Genomic DNA, 18,007 nt, shown 5'->3' with positions numbered 1-18,007 from the left:
TAGATGGACCAGCTGGTCTCTTTATGTCTGATGTTTTTGTACATTCATGCGTTGGACTTCAGGTGTTGGAGATGGAACTTGTCAAGTGCTGAATGTGGTGATCCTAACAGTTCCAGGACTCTCATCATATAGAAGGATGTTGCATTTGGTACACCAGGAAATTGTGTAATTTTGAGTAGAGAATGAAAAAAATATTCCAGTTACTTCTTTTCACTAGATCATTACAGACGAGGAAAGCCATTCAGCCCATCTTAATTTCTCCATCCAGAAAGACTCTATAGTTCCCCCATCACACCACCTAGTTGTATCTTAAATTATTTCTGGGTTTTCACTTCCAGTACTGTATCCAGGATTCCATTCCATGTGTTGATCACTCGTTGTGTGAAGAAGAACTTCCTGTTATCATTCCTAAATTTACCTTTTACTAGGTTGAACATCTGGCCACTTGTCCTACTCTTGCAATTTAATTTAAAATAATATGAACCATTTTCATTCCCTTGTATACCTCGCTAAGATCACTTCTCAAAAACCTCATTTCCAGGCTGAGAAGTCCAAGTTTCTCTAATCTTTCCTCATAACTCAGATCCTAACACTAAGGATCAACCTGTGGCTCTTCTCTGCCACCAGTCCTCGAATGTCTCACATGTATCTCGACAAGCAGAACTGGAGACAGTTGTGGTCTAACTGGAGCATTATAAGGATTGATCTTGACTTCTTCTGACTTGTGTTCTACTGTTTTAGCTATGTTGTTCAACATTCTATTGGCTTTGTTGATTGTTGCTCTGCATTGATTGGACCTATTGGCCATCCTACTAAGACTGCTAGATCTCTTTCAACTTCATGATTAGCTAATTTAACACCATTCATGGAGAATGTGTATCACTTATTTTTCCTTCCAATGTACAATACTTTACACTTGTCTCCATTAAATCTCATCTGCCATTGTTCGACTCACTTATATATTTTATCCAACCAATTCTGTAATTTCTGGGCTTCCTTCTTTGATTCCACTCTCCCTCCTAGTTTGGCATAATTTGCAAATTTAACCATTTTGCATTGAGTTTCTGAACGAAGGTCACTGATGTAAATTAGAAACAGTAGTGGTTTTGACACTGAGCCCTGGAGCACCACTCATTGTTCCAACAGCCTTTTGGAAGTCAAGATACACCACATTATAGGACTTTACACAGTTTTTTTCAGTTGTCACTTGCTCAAAGAGGTTGAGGAGGATGATCAGACAAGACCTTTCCCTTCTGAATCTGGGTTATTATTATACAGATAATCCTCAAGTTTACTCCTGATAATTGATTTAATCATTTTACACAGAATGGAAGTGAAACTAATGGTTGCTTTGTATCTGTTTTGTCACCCTCCTTGAATATGAGCACCACATTAGCCTATTTCTAATCTACTGGTACCACCCCAGTATCCATTAACTCCCTCATAATGGTTGTCAGTGCCTCACAGATCTCTTGCCTAGTCTCTCTCAGCACTTTGGGGAAACTAACATGTATCCCTGGGGATTTATTTGTTTTGAGCCTTTTAGACATTCTAAGACTTCCATCTCATTACATCTAAGTCTTTGATTGTACTTGGGATATCTTTGTCGCTCATGTCATCCTTTGTGAATACTTGGTGTAAATAATTATTCTGAATATTTACTGTTGTGTTCATCCTCAGTTTTCAATCAACTTGCATCTGTTATGGTTCTCATCTCTTCTCTGATTACCCTCTGACTATTACAGTACTGAAAGAATTTTCAGTTAAGCCAGGAACGCCACGTTTAAAATTCTCATCCTTGTTTTCAAATCCCGCCATGGCCTCACCCCTCCTTATCACTCTAATCTCCTCCAGGCCTACAACCCTCCGAGATCTCTGTGCTCCTCCAATTCTTGCCTCATGCGCTTCCCCGAGTTTAATCGCTCCAACATTGGCAGCCGTGCCTTCAGCTGCCTAGGCCCTAAGTTCTGGAACTCTCTCTCAAAACCTCACTAGATGTAATGAGATGGAAGTCTTAGAATGTCTAAAAGGCTCAAAACAAATAAATCCCCAGGGATACGTGTTAGTTTCCCCAAAGTGCCACCTCTCTACCTCTTTCTCCTCCTTTAAGACGCTCCTTAAAACCTACCTCTTTGATCAAGCTTTTGGTCACCTGTCCTAATGCCTCCTTCTGGGCTCGGTGTCAAATTTTGTTTGATAACACTCCTGTGAAGCGTCTTGGGACATTTTGCTACGTTAAAGGCGCTATATAAATGCAAGTTGTTGTTGTCGTCTCTCTTTACCTCTCTGATCATTCTTTTCACCATGTTTCTGCCTTTTCTTATATTCATCCCAGTGAACCCCTTCTCCCTCCACGATTTGTAAAGGTTATATGAGTAATTTGAGACATGAAATGTGGTAAGTGTAGCATGCTTGGGAGGAACAGGTGACTTTTTTTTTATTCATTCAAGGGATGTGGATGTCGCTGGCAAGGCCAGCATTTATTGCCCATCCCTAATTGCCCTTGAGAAGGTGGTGGTGAGCTGCCTTCTTGAACCGCTGCAGTCCATGTGGTGAAGGTTCTCCCACAGTGCTGTAACATAGGGAGTTCCAGGATTTTGACCCAGATGGTGTGTGACTTGGAGGGGAACGTGCGGGTGGTGTTGTTCCCATGTGCCTGCTGCTCTTGTCCTTCTAGGAGGTAGAGGTCGCGGGTTTGGGAGGTGCTGTCGAAGAAGCCTTGGCGAGTTGCTGCACTGCATCCTGTGGATGGTACACACTGCAGCCATGGTTCGCCGGTGGTGAAGGGAGTGAATGTTTAGGGTGGTGGATGGGGTGCCAATCAAGTGGGCTGTTTTGTCTTTGATGGTGTCGAGCTTCTTGAGTGTTGTTGGAGCTGCACTCATCCAGGCAAGTGGAGAGTGTTCCATCACACTCCTGACTTGTGCCTTGTAGATGGTGGAGAGGCTTTGGGGAGTCAGGAGGTGAGTCACTCACTGCAAAATACCCAGCCTCTGACCTGCTCTTGTAGCCACAATATTTATGTGGCTGGTCGAGTTAAGTTTCTGTTCAGTGGTGACCCCCAGATGTTGATGGTGAGGGATTTGGCGATGGTAATGCTGTTGAATGTCAAGGGGAGATGGTTAGACTCTCTCTTGTTGGAGATGGTCATTGCCTGGCACTTGTCTGGTGCGAATGTTACTTGCCAGTTATCAGCCCAAGCCTGGATGTTGTCCAGGTCTTGCTGCTTGCGGGCACAGACTGCTTCATTATCTGAGGGGTTGCGAATGGAACTGAACACTGTGCATTCATCAGCGAACATCCCCATTCCTGACCTTATAATGGAGGGAAGGTCATTGATGAAGCAGTTGAAGATGGTTGAGCCTCGGACACTGCCCTGAGGAATTCCTGCAGCGGTGTCCAGGGGCTAAGATGATTGGCCTCCAACAACCACTACCATCTTCCTTTGTGCTAGGTATGACTCCAGCCACTGGAGACTTTTCCACCTGATTCCCACTGACTTCAATTTTGCTCGGGCTCCTTGGTGCCACACTCGCTCAAATGCTGCCTTAATGTCAAGGGTAGTCATTATCACCTCACCTCTGGAATTCAGCTCTTCTGTCCATGTTTGGACCAAGGCTGTAATGAGGTCTGGAGCTGAATGGTCCTGGCAGAACCCAAACTGAGCATCGGTGCGCAGGTCATTGGTGAGTAAGTGCCACTTGATAGCACTGTCGACGACTCCTTCCATCACTTTGCTGATGATTGAGAGTAGATTGATGGGGTGGTAATTGGCCGGATTGGATTTGTCCTGCTTTTTGTGGACAGGACATACCTGGCCAATTTTCCACATTGTTGGGTAGATGCCAGTGTTGTAGCTGTACTGGAACAGTTTGGCTAGAGGTGCGGCTAGTTCTGGAGCACAAGTCTTCAGCACTACAGCCGGGATGTTGTCGGGGCCCATAGCCTTTGCTGTATCCAGTGCACTCAGCCGTTTCTTGATATCACGTGGAGTGAATCGAACTGGCTGAAGACTGGCTTCTGTGATGGTGGGGATATCGGGAGGAGGCCGAGATGGATCATCCACTCGGCACTTCTGGCTGAAGATGGTTGTAAACGCTTCAGCCTTGTCTTTTGAACTCATATGCTGGACTCTGCCATCATTGAAGATGGGGATGTTCATGGAGCTTCCTCCTCCCGTTAGTTTTTTAATTGTCCACCACCATTCCTGACTGGATGTGGCAGGACTGCAGAACTTTGACCTGATCCGTTGGTTGTGAAATCGCTTAGCTCTGTCTATAGCATGTTGCTTCCACTGTTTAGCACGCATGTAGACCTGTGTCATAGCTTCACCAGGTTGGCACCTCATTTTTAGGTATGCCTGGTGCCGCTCCTGGCATGCTCTCATGTCTCTGGATTCTTATTCAAGGCCTCTAGATTACGAGTCCAGTAACATAACCACTATGCTACCGTACCCGTAAATAAAAAAAAATTAAAAATATAAAAACCTATGATTCCCAAGGCTATCGACCATGGGGGTTTTCCTTGTGTCATTTCTAGGTCTGTTGAAGACTAATTTATAAAGATTGACTCCTATGATTAGTCAACAACTCATTGTATCATGTGAGTACCAGGATGATAGAAGGTGAACGAGATGGATCTTGGTCTTTTTTAATCCAGCAATTCCTATATTCGTCTTCATCGGCTCCATATTGTCTTGACATTACAGACACATGGAAGGGTGTACGTTTGTGGAATGGGGTGCATAAAAAAAGAGAAAATGACACTTATAATGGTTTGTCAAATAGTGATGTGTTAACTAAATACTGTTGCAGTGGTTGATTGAATTGCCTGACTTTGTTAAGCCATCATCAGAATGGTTTCTTTTCATAAATGTAAATTCAGCAGTTTGAACAGTAATGTGTTAATGAACAGTAGTGCTGAATGAGCACCAGCTCGCTTGAATGACATTTTTCAGTTAACGTATATCAGCTCCCCACTTAATGAGCTGAGACCTAAAAAGAGACTTCAGCTTCTGAGTCTTGCTTTCTGTTTGTTTATGTAAATGATGTCAGTGTATAGTGTTGCTTAGGATTGCCTGGTTTGATAACAAAACCATGTTTTTCTGTGAGCGGCGAACGAACGGCGCCAGCTGTTCGTTAGACTTGCACATGCCCATAGACTTTCTGTGGGGTTTTGCACGGCAAATTGCTCTCAACGGGGCAGCCAAACAGCACGGCGTCCTCTACAGGCCATCTGGGGCCTGTGTGAACAGGGCAAGCAACTGTGTATCTCCTTAACCAATCAGATTGAAGAATTGTTAATGAGCAGCGCAGAGTCTGAACCAGGAAGTGTAAGCTGGAATAGTGAATTCAACGTGAAACCAGGTACTGAAAGAGAAATAAAGAGGGAAAGAAAGATTGGATTAAGAGACAGAGATAAGAGACAGAAAGTAAAAGTAAGAAAAAAATGTTTTATTTAATTTTAAAAAAAATGTCCAACAATAATTGAAAGCTGATGGAATGAGACTCCACACTTGTAAAAGTTAATTTTCAGTGCCAGAGAGATTGTTTGGCAGTAATTAAGACTTACCATGCCGTTAAAAGGGTACTTACACTGGAACGGACAAGCCCTAACTTTTTTTGGTGTGTTTAGTCCGTATCTACGATGTCAGTACAGGAACTTCACATCGTTCAATACATTTAAATGGTGAGTCAGACAGCGAGATGTCATATTCGCACAGCTTTTGGAGGAGCAGCACGTCTTGGACAGCAACTTCTGGATTTTCACGTTTAACTGCGCCCGCCGGAAGTTACTGTCCGATTTGCGAATAAATAACGGTGAGCACTGTTAGTCTCACTGTTATTTTTACAGCAAAATCCAGCCCAATGAGCCAATCATTTAATGAGCCCATCATTCAATAAAACCTTGTAATCTAATAGATAGTAGATAAATCGCCTGAAGCCTTCTACCCTGTCCAGAACACATGCTTATTCCTGCTAGAAAGTGCCTTTGATAATCTGGTGACGTCACTGTGGCAACAGCATGCCAAAACTGACAAGTCTTCACTTCCAAATAAACTCCACAGAAAACCTTTGTGTATATCTGCAGCCATGATTTTTCATTTTAACCATACGCATTCGGAAATGTCCATGAAGAAAAAGTTTTCAATGAAAATATCCACAGCCGATACCCGCATTGAAATGAATAATTACTCCCGCCCCCCCACACACAATTTGAAATGAACTGTGTATGCAGCACTGCATTGAGTGACAAAGCAGGAATGTTCCAGGGCCATTCTTTGATAATTATCTCTTTTATCCCACTATAGATTTGTATAGCAGTAATATGAATTAGAATAGAATGAAGGTTAAATTGAAAACATTAAATACAAATGTTGATTTAGTAAAATATCTGAGTCATGTTGGCCTAATGAAGTATCTGAGTCATGCAAACTAATCAATCAAGGGATTATTGTTAGTTGCAATCTGTTGCAAGAGATTAGTTTGGTTATTTGATGTGTAAGAAGCAGGATGTTGTCTTCATGAATCCTTAATCTCTACACTCATGCCCCGATAATACACTTCAATCCCTGTCTCAGAAGAGTCCTGCAGTGTTCTATTTCTAGTCAGTACACTTTCCTGGTTGTCTGTGAAGTGGGAATGACAAAAAGGTGCCAGAGATTGTCCATCTTGTGCTGAATTTGGGTTTACCAAAATCTGAATGGCCTACCCGAGTTGTGAGGGGTGATTCCACCCTCCAGCTCTCCCAGTGGAGAACAGCAATCGCAGGAAGCGTAACATGGGAAGTCACGCCCACGTGCACACCCACAATTTCTGGAGATGGGCGACTTGTGGGTGCTGCTCCTCGTTGATAGCATTAGACTGCGAATCACTCGGGACTTGTAACTAGCATCAACAATGACAACAACGTGCATTTATAGTGCGCCTTTAATGTAGTAAAACGCTCCCAAGAGCTTCACAGAGGTGTAATCAAAAAGTGGAAGCCGAGCCAAAGAAGGAGTGACGACCAATAACCCTGCCAAGAAGGTAGGTTTTAAGGAGGGCCTTGAAGGACAATAATTAGGGTAGGAATTCCTGAGTGTGGGGTCTAGGCATGGCTGCCAATGGTGGGGTGAAGGGAAGTGGGATGGACAAGAGGCCAGAGTCAGAACACAGAGTTCTTTGAGGGCTATAGGCATGGAGGAGAATACAGAGATGGGGAGGAGTAAGGCCATGAAGCAATTTAAATATGAAGATAAGAATTTTTAATTTGGGGCGTTGGGGACTGGAAGCCAATGTAGGTCAGCAAGGACAGAGGTGATGGGTGAGTGGGATTTAGTGTGGAATAGAAGTTTTGGATGAGTTGAAGTTTATGGAGGGAGGAGGAAGGGAGGCCGGCCAGTAGAGAATTGGAATAGGAAGTAACAAAGGCGTGGATAAGGAGTCAGTGGCAGATAGGCTGAGGTAGGCACGGAGGCAGGCAATGGTATAGAGGTAAAAGTAGAGGGTCTTTGTGATAGAGTGGTTAAGGGGTCAGATGTTCACCTCAGGGTTGAATAGGATGCCAAGGTTGTGAACAGCCTGATTCAGTCTGAGACATTGGCTTGGTGGGTGGAGTGGTGGTGGAGGGGCTGGACCTAGCGTATGGATTTTGTGGCAGGGGCTGAAGATGATGGCTTCAGTCTTTCCCGTGTTTAGCTAGAGGAAATTATGATTCATCCAAGACTGGACATCAGTCAAGCAGTCTGACCGCACAGGAGCAGTGACAGAAAACATTTATGTCCTTACTTGCTATTGATTTTTTTTCCTTTTTGTATGTTTCTAATATTTTTATTTTTTTTTCTTTCCATTGGTCTTCCAAGACCACATTCTACATGTGGCCTATAAAATGGACAAGAGACCTGCTCTGAGATCACTGAACGGCTGCCAGAACGCTCCCAGGAATAACCTTCAAATTATTCCGCCTCAAGGCGGACATGTAAATGTTCTAATTGCTAATACCTGTGAGACAGAGAGCCTGGCAAATAGAGAAGAGAGGGGGTAGACAATGTTTTTCCTCATTTTAATTTGATTTCTTTTATAAAGCAACATGTTGAATTTTGAAAGCAAACGATGCATCTTTGAGGGAAATCATAGAACCACAGAATGGTTACAGCACAGAAGGAGGCCATTCATCCCGTCGAGTCCGTGTCAGCTCTCTGCAAGAGCAATCCAGCTAGTCCCACTCCCCCGCCCTATTCCTATAGCCCTGCAAATTTTTTCCCTCCAAGTACTTATCCAATTCCCTTTTGAAAGCCACAATTGAATCTGCCTCCACCACCCCCTCAGGCAGTGCATTCCAGATCACAACCACTCGCTGTGTAAAAAAGTTTTTTCTCATGTCGCCTTTGATTCTTTTGCCAATCACCTTAAATCTATGTCCTCTGGTTCTTGACCCCTCCACCAATGGTAATAGTTTCTCTCTATCTACTCTGTCCAGACCCTTCATGATTTTGAATACCTCTATCAAATCTCCTCTCAACCTTCTCTGCTCTAAGGAGAACAACCGCAGCTTCTCCAGTCTATGCACATAACTGAAGTCCCTCATCCCTGGAATCATTCTAGTAAATCTCTTCTGCATCCTATCTAAGGCCTTCACATCCTTCCTAAACTACGGTACCAAGAACTGGACACAATGTAGCCGAACCAGTGTTTTATAAAGGTTCATCATAACTTCCATGCTTTTGTACTCTATGCCTTTATTTGTAAAGCCCAGGATCCCGTATGCTTATTTAACCGCTTTCTCAACCTGCCCTGCCACCTTCAATGATTTGTGCACATATACCCCCAGATCTCTCTGTTCCTGCACCCCCTTTAGAATTGTACCTTTTAGTTTATATTGCCTCTCCTCGTTCTTCCTACCGAAATGAATCACTTCACACTTTTCTGCATTGAATTTCATCTCCTACATGTCCGCCCATGCTACCAGTCTGTCTATGTCCTCTTGAAGTCTATCACTATCCTCCTCACTGTTCACTACCCTTCCAAGTTTTGTGTTATCTGAAAATTTGGAAATTGAGCCCTGTACACCCAAGTCCAAGTCATTAATATATATCAAAAAAAGCAGTGGTCCTAGTACCAACCCTGGGGAACACCACTGTATACCTCCCTCCAGTCTGAAAAACAACCGTTCACCACTACTCTCTGTTTCCTATTACTTAGCCAATTTCACATCCATGCTGCCACTGCCCCCTTTATTCCATGGGCCTCAACTTTGATGACAAGCCTATTATGCAGCACTTTATCAAATGCCTTTTGGAAGTCCATATATACCAAATCAATCGCACAGCCCTCATCGACCTTCTCTGCTACCTCATCAAAAAACTCTATCAAGTTGGTCAAACACAATTTGTCTTTAACAAATCCATGTTGGCTTTCCTTTATTAATCCACGTCCAAGTGACTGTTAATTTTGTACCCAGAATATCATTTCTAAAAGTTTTCCTGAGGCTAAACTGACTGGCCTGTAGTTGCTGGTTTTATCCTTACCCCCTTTTTTGAACAAGGGTGTAACATTTACAATTCTCCATTCCTCTGGCACCACCCCCGTATCTGAGGATGATTGGAAGATTATGGCCAGTACCTCCTCAATTTCCATCCTTACCTCAGCAACCAAGGATGCATCCCATCCGGACTGGGTGATTTATCTACTTAAAGTACAGCTAGCCTTTCTAGTACTGCCTCTTTATCAATTTTTAGCCCATCCAGTATCTCAACTACCTCTTCACTTACTGTGATTTTGGTAGCATCTTTACCATGGTAAAGACAGGTGCAAAGTACTCATTTAGTACCTCAGCCATGCCCTCTGCCTCCATGTGTAGATCTTCTTTTTGGTCGGTCCCACCCCTCCTCTTACTACCCGTTTATTATTTATATGCCTATAGAAGACTTTTGGATTTGCTTTTATGTTAGCCGCCAGTCTATTCTCATACTCTCTCTTTGCCGCTCGTATTTCCTTTTTCGCCTCCCCTCTGAACTTTCTATATTCAGCCTGGTTTTGAACTTTCTATATTCAGCCTGGTGGACAGGAAATGGACAAGAGGGGAGGTTAGGAGGGGAACAGATTGAGACTTCTTGACATTTGCCTATGCGAGAGCAAGTGGGAATGGGGTGGGGGGGAGGGAAGTGTTTGGAGGGTTAGGGATGAGGTGAACCCATTTTCCCCCTCACATCTTTGTCAAATGGTTTGGCATGTTTTTCTATGTTGGAGGCACCATATAAATGCAAATTGTCGTGCTGACAGTGGAGTGAGGGGGAGGGAAGGATACAAGGGTTGAGCATTTAGTTTAAAGGAGAAGAGGTAGTAGTAGAGATAAGAGTGAGTAAGGGTAGTAGGAATCTGTGGAAAGATAATGGGAATGTAATTGGGTAGGGAACACAATGGGAACAAGGGGATGGAGATTCATTAGTGTTGTATATATATTATAATTTCTTCCATGGGAATTTAACATGAAGCTGGATCTGACATATTTAATTTCAATTAAAGCACATTAGCACCGTATGATTCTTATCCCTTCTCTTAAAACTATTTGATTAGTTCACTGCAAACATGTAATTAATGAATAATCCTCAGTTAAACAGCGGTTTCTCTTAGACCACGGACTTGCCTTTAGCTTGACCTAAAGAAGCAAATTGCAAATTTGCACAGTTCTTCCAAGAGAACTGTAAATCCAAGAAACAGATTTTCACAATATAATGCACTTACAATGCAAACACATTGTTAGAAATATAATATTACAGCCCATAACTTTGATAATTTTAACATTATTGTCCTTGTACACTGGTTATATTTTTTGTTGTCTGCAAGACCAAACTGTAACATGTTCTGTACATTGGACATCATTAATCATCGTCAAAACAAATTGATTGAGTTCAATTCTTTATTTCAAAGCTGACATTACAGAACAGAGAACACGACTCCATGCTGATTAAATGGTGATTTAAAGCACCTTACAATGCAATTACTGTATCTGGTTGTCAGAATCATGGATGGTTTCGGGCTATTCTGGTGAATGGGATTGAATACTAATAGAGTTCAGAACAATTGTCACCAGAGATACCCACAGTAACTAACTCTTTTGGTGGTATGTAAGGTTTCAAATGCTGCTCATTTATATTGCTGGCTTATCGCCGATATAGGAATTGTAGGACCACAAAAGTCCATTGCGTTCAATCTGGCTACTCCCAAGGTCAAAAGATATGAGGTTATATTCTCTCATATTCCTCAATTACTTCTTTTGTCAAAACCTATTTAGCTTCCTGCCAACACCATCCACTTCACTGTCCTCCTAAGCCTTCTGTATGAAGTAGTTAAATCTAAACAATCTATTCACCATCCCCTTTCTGAGCTTGAATCTGTGCACCTTAGTTAAAGTTTGTGGTACAACGACTCGAATTGGCACAGTCCTCCAAGTGGGCCCAAATCGGTGCTCTATACAAGCTTACTATCACTCCCTGGGACCTATATTCTATCTTCGAGCAAGATACTATACTTGAACTAATGGTTTCAATCCACTAGTATTGCCAGGTTCTTTTCCTGTGCTGTGTCCTATAGTCTAATACCGTTCATGTTATAATCCTACTGCTTATTCCCTTTCCCCCGTCTCACCATCATGCATTTGTTTAAATTAAACAATATCTATCACTTACAGTCCAAATCCCCCAATCTTTCCCGATCAATCCTGGTTTCCATCCTCAGTCATTGAGTATATTCAAAACAGAGATCGATAGATTTCTAGATATTAAAGACATCAAGGGATATGGAAATAGTGCAGGAAAATGGCGTTGAGGTAGAAGATCAGCCATGATCTTGTTGAATGGCGAAGTAGGCTCGAGGGGCCGGCAGGCCTACGCCTACTCCTATTTCTTATGTTCTTAAGTTCTTATGATTATTCCATCACACTCCTGACGTGCTGGGCAATGAGATTACAGATTGTGATGGTGTACAATTCTGCTTCTGCTGATAGCCCACAGTGCCTCATAGTGACCTGATTTGGGCTGCTAGATCTGTCATCAACATTCCCCTCCTCAAAACACTCATCCATCTCTGCACTCACCCACCCCACAATTCTCTGTTGAAATCCCTTAAGCTTGATTTTCACCCTACCCCCAGCACTGAAAGTCACAAACAGCATCCTTTATTACTGCTCACTCAGGCTGAATCAGATGGTGCACAACCTTGTTGTTCTGTTTGACCCTGAGCCAAGCTTTAAACCCAGAAACTATTCAGCACCAAAATAGTTTGCTTCCAAATCGGCACTATTGTCTGTCTTTTCCCCCATCTCACCCTGACTGTTGCTGAAACCCAGTTTCATAGATTTGACTTCTCCAACTCCATTCCTGAGCTCCACCCTACATAAAACTCATCCAAAACTCAGCAGCCTCCATCTTGTCCCACACTATATACTGCTCGCCCATTATTATGTACTCATCAACCTCCCTGTCTCCCAATACATTGAATTCAAAATCATAGAACATTGTACCAGTGCTAGCACAACTGGGGCTGTATGCTTTAATTCCAATTCCCTGCTATCTCTTCAAATCCTTTTATATTCTTTTTAATCAATTATTTATCCAATTCCCTTTTAAATAATGTTATAGTCTTTGCTTCAATAATCACTCGTGGAAAGCATTCTGTTTTCTAATAACCTGTTGGTGAAGTAATTTCTTCTAACATCCCCCCATTGTTCTTTTAATGATAATCTCGAGTCTCGTTACTAATTCATCAACCAGTGGAGATAATGGCCTCGATTTTAACTGCCCCCGCTGGGCAGGAAAGGGTTGATCATAAAAATCCTGCCTCCAAACTGCTTCATTCCCATCCGTCATAATGTTCACGGCGGTGATTCAGGTCCTGGACAAGGCTCCCGCTAAAGCAGAAGAATGAGAGGTGATCTCATTGAAACATACAAAATTCTTACAGGGCTCGACAGGGTGTATGTAGGGAGGATGTTTCCCCTGGCTGGAGAGTCTAGAACCAGGGGTCACAGTCACAGAATCAGGGGTAGGTCATTTAGGACTGAGATGAGGAGAAATTTCTTCACTCAGAGGGTGGTGAATCTTTGGAATTCTCTACCACAGAAGGATGTGGAGGCTCAGTCATTGAGTATATTCAAAACAGAGATCGATAGATTTCTAGATATTAAAGACATCAAGGGATATGGGAATAGTGCAGGAAAATGGCGTTGAGGTAGAAGATCAGCCATGATCTTGTTGAATGGCGGAGTAGGCTCGAGGGGCCGGCAGGCCTACTCCTACTCCTATTTCTTATGTTCTTAAGTTCTTATGATTATTCCATCACACTCCTGACGTGAGCCTTGTAGGTGGTGGAGAGGCATTGAGTGGTTAGGAGGCCAGACACTTGCCGCAGTGTACCCAGCCTCTGTTCTGCTCTTGTATCCATGATGCTGATACTAGTCCAGTTTAGCTTCTGGTGTGGCATTTGACATGACTTTCTACGCTGCCCATTGCACCAAGGTTGATCTCCTGGGTTGATCTCCCAGCTTGATGGAGATGGAAGATGAAGAGGGACGTGCTGGGCAATGAGATTACAGATTGTGATGGTGTACAATTCTGCTTCTGCTGATGGCCCACAGTGCCTCATAGTGACCTGATTTGGGCTGTTAGATCTGTCCCACTTAACACAGTGGTAGTGCCACAATACATGATGGAGGGTGTCTTCACTGTGAAGACATTCCCACATTGAATTGCGGACAGACATATCTGTTACAGATAGGTTGGTGAGGATAAGGTCAAGCAGGTTATTCGTTCTTTTTGGTTCCCTCAAAAGCTGACACAGACAGAGTCTGGCAGTTATATCCTTCAGGACATGGCCACCATGATACTTCTGAGCCACTCTTGGTGGTGGGCATTGAAGTCCCCACCCAGCATACATTTGTGCCCTTACTTCCTTCAGTGCTTCAACATAGATGAATACTGTTTCGTCAGTTGAGGCATTGCGTTAGGTGGTAATCAGCAGGAGGTTTCCTTGGCTTTGTTTGACCTGAAACCAAGACTCTTGCTTGACTGGTCTGTGGGATGTTGGTGAGGAGGAATGGGTTCAACTGGACATGGATTGCTCAAGGCTTGTCCTGATCCAACATGTGGTTCATTATCAATAGGTCCATCCAATATTTCTCTTATTATTGTCATTTGCGGTGGTTGTTTCACAACTGAATGGTTTGCTAGGCCACTTCAGTGGGACTGGAGTCATGTGTAAGAAAGATTGGGTATGGGAATCTGTGTTCCTTTCCCTGAAGGACATTAGATTGTAGTTGGTGCTAACCCACAATTTACAAGGTTTATTGAATTTAATTTCACAAGTTGCCATGATGGGATTTTGATTTAGGACTTCTGGGAGGTCTTCTAGTACTGTGACCACTAGGCTACCATGCCCATACGCCCTGCCATTTACAAATCAATGCTGATTAACCCATGTTTTTCTAAGTGTTTACAAATTTTATCCCATATTATGGGTTCTAAGGCTAGAAAAACCACTGGGAGGGTTTTTGGGACAGACGTTGAACAGGGTGAACTTCTGCCCACTCCATGGATGCGCCTTTTGCCTTGGCCCACTTTCTGGTGTTTGGAGCCTTTAGATATTTCAGGCAGGTGCCCATGTCATTCATGGTGCAACTGGAGTGCCGGCTCCAGGGGTTGGGGAGGGGAGGGAATTGAGAGTCCCTGTGATGCTTTAGCACTGCCTAAGTGGCTCAGTAAAAAGATTTTAAAATTCCCTGTTGTTCAAATAAAAGATGTTGTGTGACATATTTGCTTCATTTGCATGGCGTCATAATATGCCTGTCCATTTGTGGTCTGGTGGCTTATCTGTCTACCCTTACCATTGGCTAGTAATTCTGACAGATGGAAGAAAGATGAAGAATGATTATAACCAGGTCCCAAGTAAATTAGGCCTCACCAAAAAGTTACTAGTCCAGAAACATAACCACTGCATTACCGTACCCCATAAACATACCTCTTTGACCATGCTTTCAGTCATCTCTCAACTCTTTTATTACTGCTGGGCATTCATTTCTCCTTTTGAAGTGCCTTCGGACATTTACTATGAATAAAAGTAAATTGTTGTTATTGTATTGTCAGAACACCCAGGCAGTTTTGTTTCTGTCCCCACTTCCAAATTGTCTGGGGACTTTTTTTTAATACTTCAAAATATACTTTATTTCATAAAATTTAAAGATACACGTAGTTCAATGTAAAAGGACACAATTTCAAGCAATATAGTTCAAACAAATACAATGTAGATCATACACACCATGATCTCATTATTACAATTCAAAACACAGTACATATCTTCTAAAACATTCTGTACAATACAAAGTGGGGTGGCCTCACATGGTGGCCTTTTCCGATTGAGCCTTTGTGTAGGCCGCTCCTCGCTTCGGTGCATCCCGCAGCACGTACTCCTGGACCTTGGAGTGTGCCAGTCGGCAACACTCGGTCACGGACAGCTCCCTCAGCTAGACGACCAACAGGTTTCGGGCAGACCAAATGGCCTCCTTCACCGAGTTAACAATAATGACCTGCTAGCACTGACCCCTGAGGCATGATATCTTATTCCATTCTGATGGAGCTCAGTGTAAAGCCACCTTTTGCTTCCTCTGAGCTAATTTTGGCAGCACTGACAAAAGTAAATGCAATGTAAATGTGTTTAGGCCCTTTGGAATAATGTAACCCAGGAAGCACCTGTATGGTGGTTTAACTGGTCTTTTGTTTTCTTAAAATATTTTCTTTCCTGGTTAGGGCGCTCTGTGTTCCTTCCCTTCCTCCTCCATCATGTTGGGTTAGATGGTGAGGGCGGCAACCTGCTCCTGTCTCATTATCTGTTCCACTATTTTGCAGCCTTTTTCTGTTGATAAGTGCCAGGGGGGCCTTTTCCTGACGGCCCAGCTAAGGTCAGGAGCTCATCATACGCAAAATTGTCAGCAAAAAAACAGTTTATTTGGAAAACAAATTTTCTTTTGACCGAGCATGCATGACTCTTTACACATTGAGAGTTGTTTCTCATCCAAAACCTTTCAAACTGAATGATGTTAATAACTCCATTTTATCAACATTTCTGTCTGAAGGTTAAAACTGTAAACATTAAAACTGTTCTTGTGTCTAATTTATTAAATGTAACATTTCAACATTCATTTTCTCTCCAATTGTCTTGCCTCCTCTCCTTCAGGCGTTAACTCCCTTGCTGGGTACAGTTACATGGGCAGCAGTTGCCCTATGGCACCCAATTCAAGTGAGCTTTGGTAGCAAATGTCATGTGGCTATTCAACTGTGGAGGACACCACAACTAAACCTAACCCTCTCCTCACCTAACATCCACATAGGTGCACTTCCATTATGGATCATTGGATAATAGTCAGGAGCAGGAACACTGGGTGGTTTTTCTCCCGTTAACCCAGTGCCGCTATGACTGATTATAGAGCCCCTACTGCTGCCCTATCTGAGAACAGCTGACTCAACACAGACTGGAGATTGAACCTGGGACCTTCTTGATCTATAAGGCTAAGAGACAGCATTTGTAACCTCTTCTTGGGAGACAGCATTTGTAACCTCTTCTTGGGAGCCCACATTTTTGTACATTATTTAATAACATTATTTATCAAAATAATTTGTATTTTTTCAATCTATCAAAATTGTTACTTCTCAACCTTTAAGTTTGCTGCCAAAGTGAGGGGTAGTTGAGAAACCTGCTGCCAGATCGCTGGTCTTGTCCCCTTTGTCTGGCCACTGAGCACCAGGCGGGATATCCCTATTCAATTTTCCCCCATATTGGCTGCAGTCTTCCCCATCAGATTATGCCTGGTGGGGAGGTATAATCTGATTCATGCCTCCCAACCAGGCATAAATCAGATTATGAACTGAACAGGCATGTTTCCACCATGTGGAACTGAGCATTGGTGCTCCAATGTGGAGGCCCACTATGCCACCCGAATTTATTTTTCTCCCTTTTCTCACCACTCAATAACTGAGAGGGCAGGTAGGTGACCTTGGCTAAGAAAACAATGCATGTGATCATCTCCTGTAGGCCTTCTCCACTGCCACTGTTGGATGACTCTTCTATTTTTTTCTGCTTGCCTCCTTAAAGGGAAGTACCTAGCCCCACTGGGAACTTCCACAAATGTTCTGGCAGAATGGGTATTCAGTAGTATGGGGAATCATATGAAGCCACATCCCATTCTACTATGGCACCAAACATTGATGATTCATGCAGTGTTTGATGTGTTCTTTTTTTCCCCTTTCTGCAATTTTCCTCTGATTTTATTCAGGTCAGCGAACTCAACCCAGACCAGGAAGTGGATCTAGGACTCTCCTGGCCTGGATAGCTCAATAACAAGCTATGTGGTGTTTTCACTTGGCAGGGGAATGGCTCTTTGATTTCCTTCCACTTGCTTCTACACCTGTCTTCCACTCAAATATGACTCATTGGGACAACATACTCCACTGTCTCTGACTAAGCTCTTTCTTGAAAAAGTATGTGTGTCAGAGAAGAACGAGAACTGGGCTTACAAGGAACACAGACTGAAAGCTTCAGGGAACCCCACTGATTGGTTTAAAGAAAAAAATTGCTGTACATAAAGACAGCTTTTATAAAACATTCAGATATGTAAATAAATGAAGTACTTTAACTACAACTCATGTGACCACTTCTAATCATATCTAACACCCACAGTGGAATTTTCTTCTTACAGATGAGAATTTTGCATGCCATTCAATGACACGTCGTGCTTTAGTTCTCTGAGTATTGCTTTTGCCTGTTATCTTTACTGACCCAGTCCAACTCAGTACAGTGGAGTTCTCTTACAACAGTACTGTTTCTATGTAAAAGAGAAGACTGAGGGGTAACCTGATAGAGGTCTTTAAGATGATCAAAGGGTTTGATAAGGTAGATGTAGAGAAGATGTTTCCACTTGTGGGGGAGACCAGAACCGAGGGCCATAAATATAAGATAGTCACTAATAAATCCAATAGGGA

Source organism: Heptranchias perlo, chromosome 2 (genome assembly GCF_035084215.1).
Source record: "Heptranchias perlo isolate sHepPer1 chromosome 2, sHepPer1.hap1, whole genome shotgun sequence".
Lineage (NCBI taxonomy): Eukaryota > Metazoa > Chordata > Chondrichthyes > Hexanchiformes > Hexanchidae > Heptranchias > Heptranchias perlo.
The sequence above is the reverse complement of the archived record's forward strand: the minus strand, read 5'-3'. Positions refer to the sequence as shown.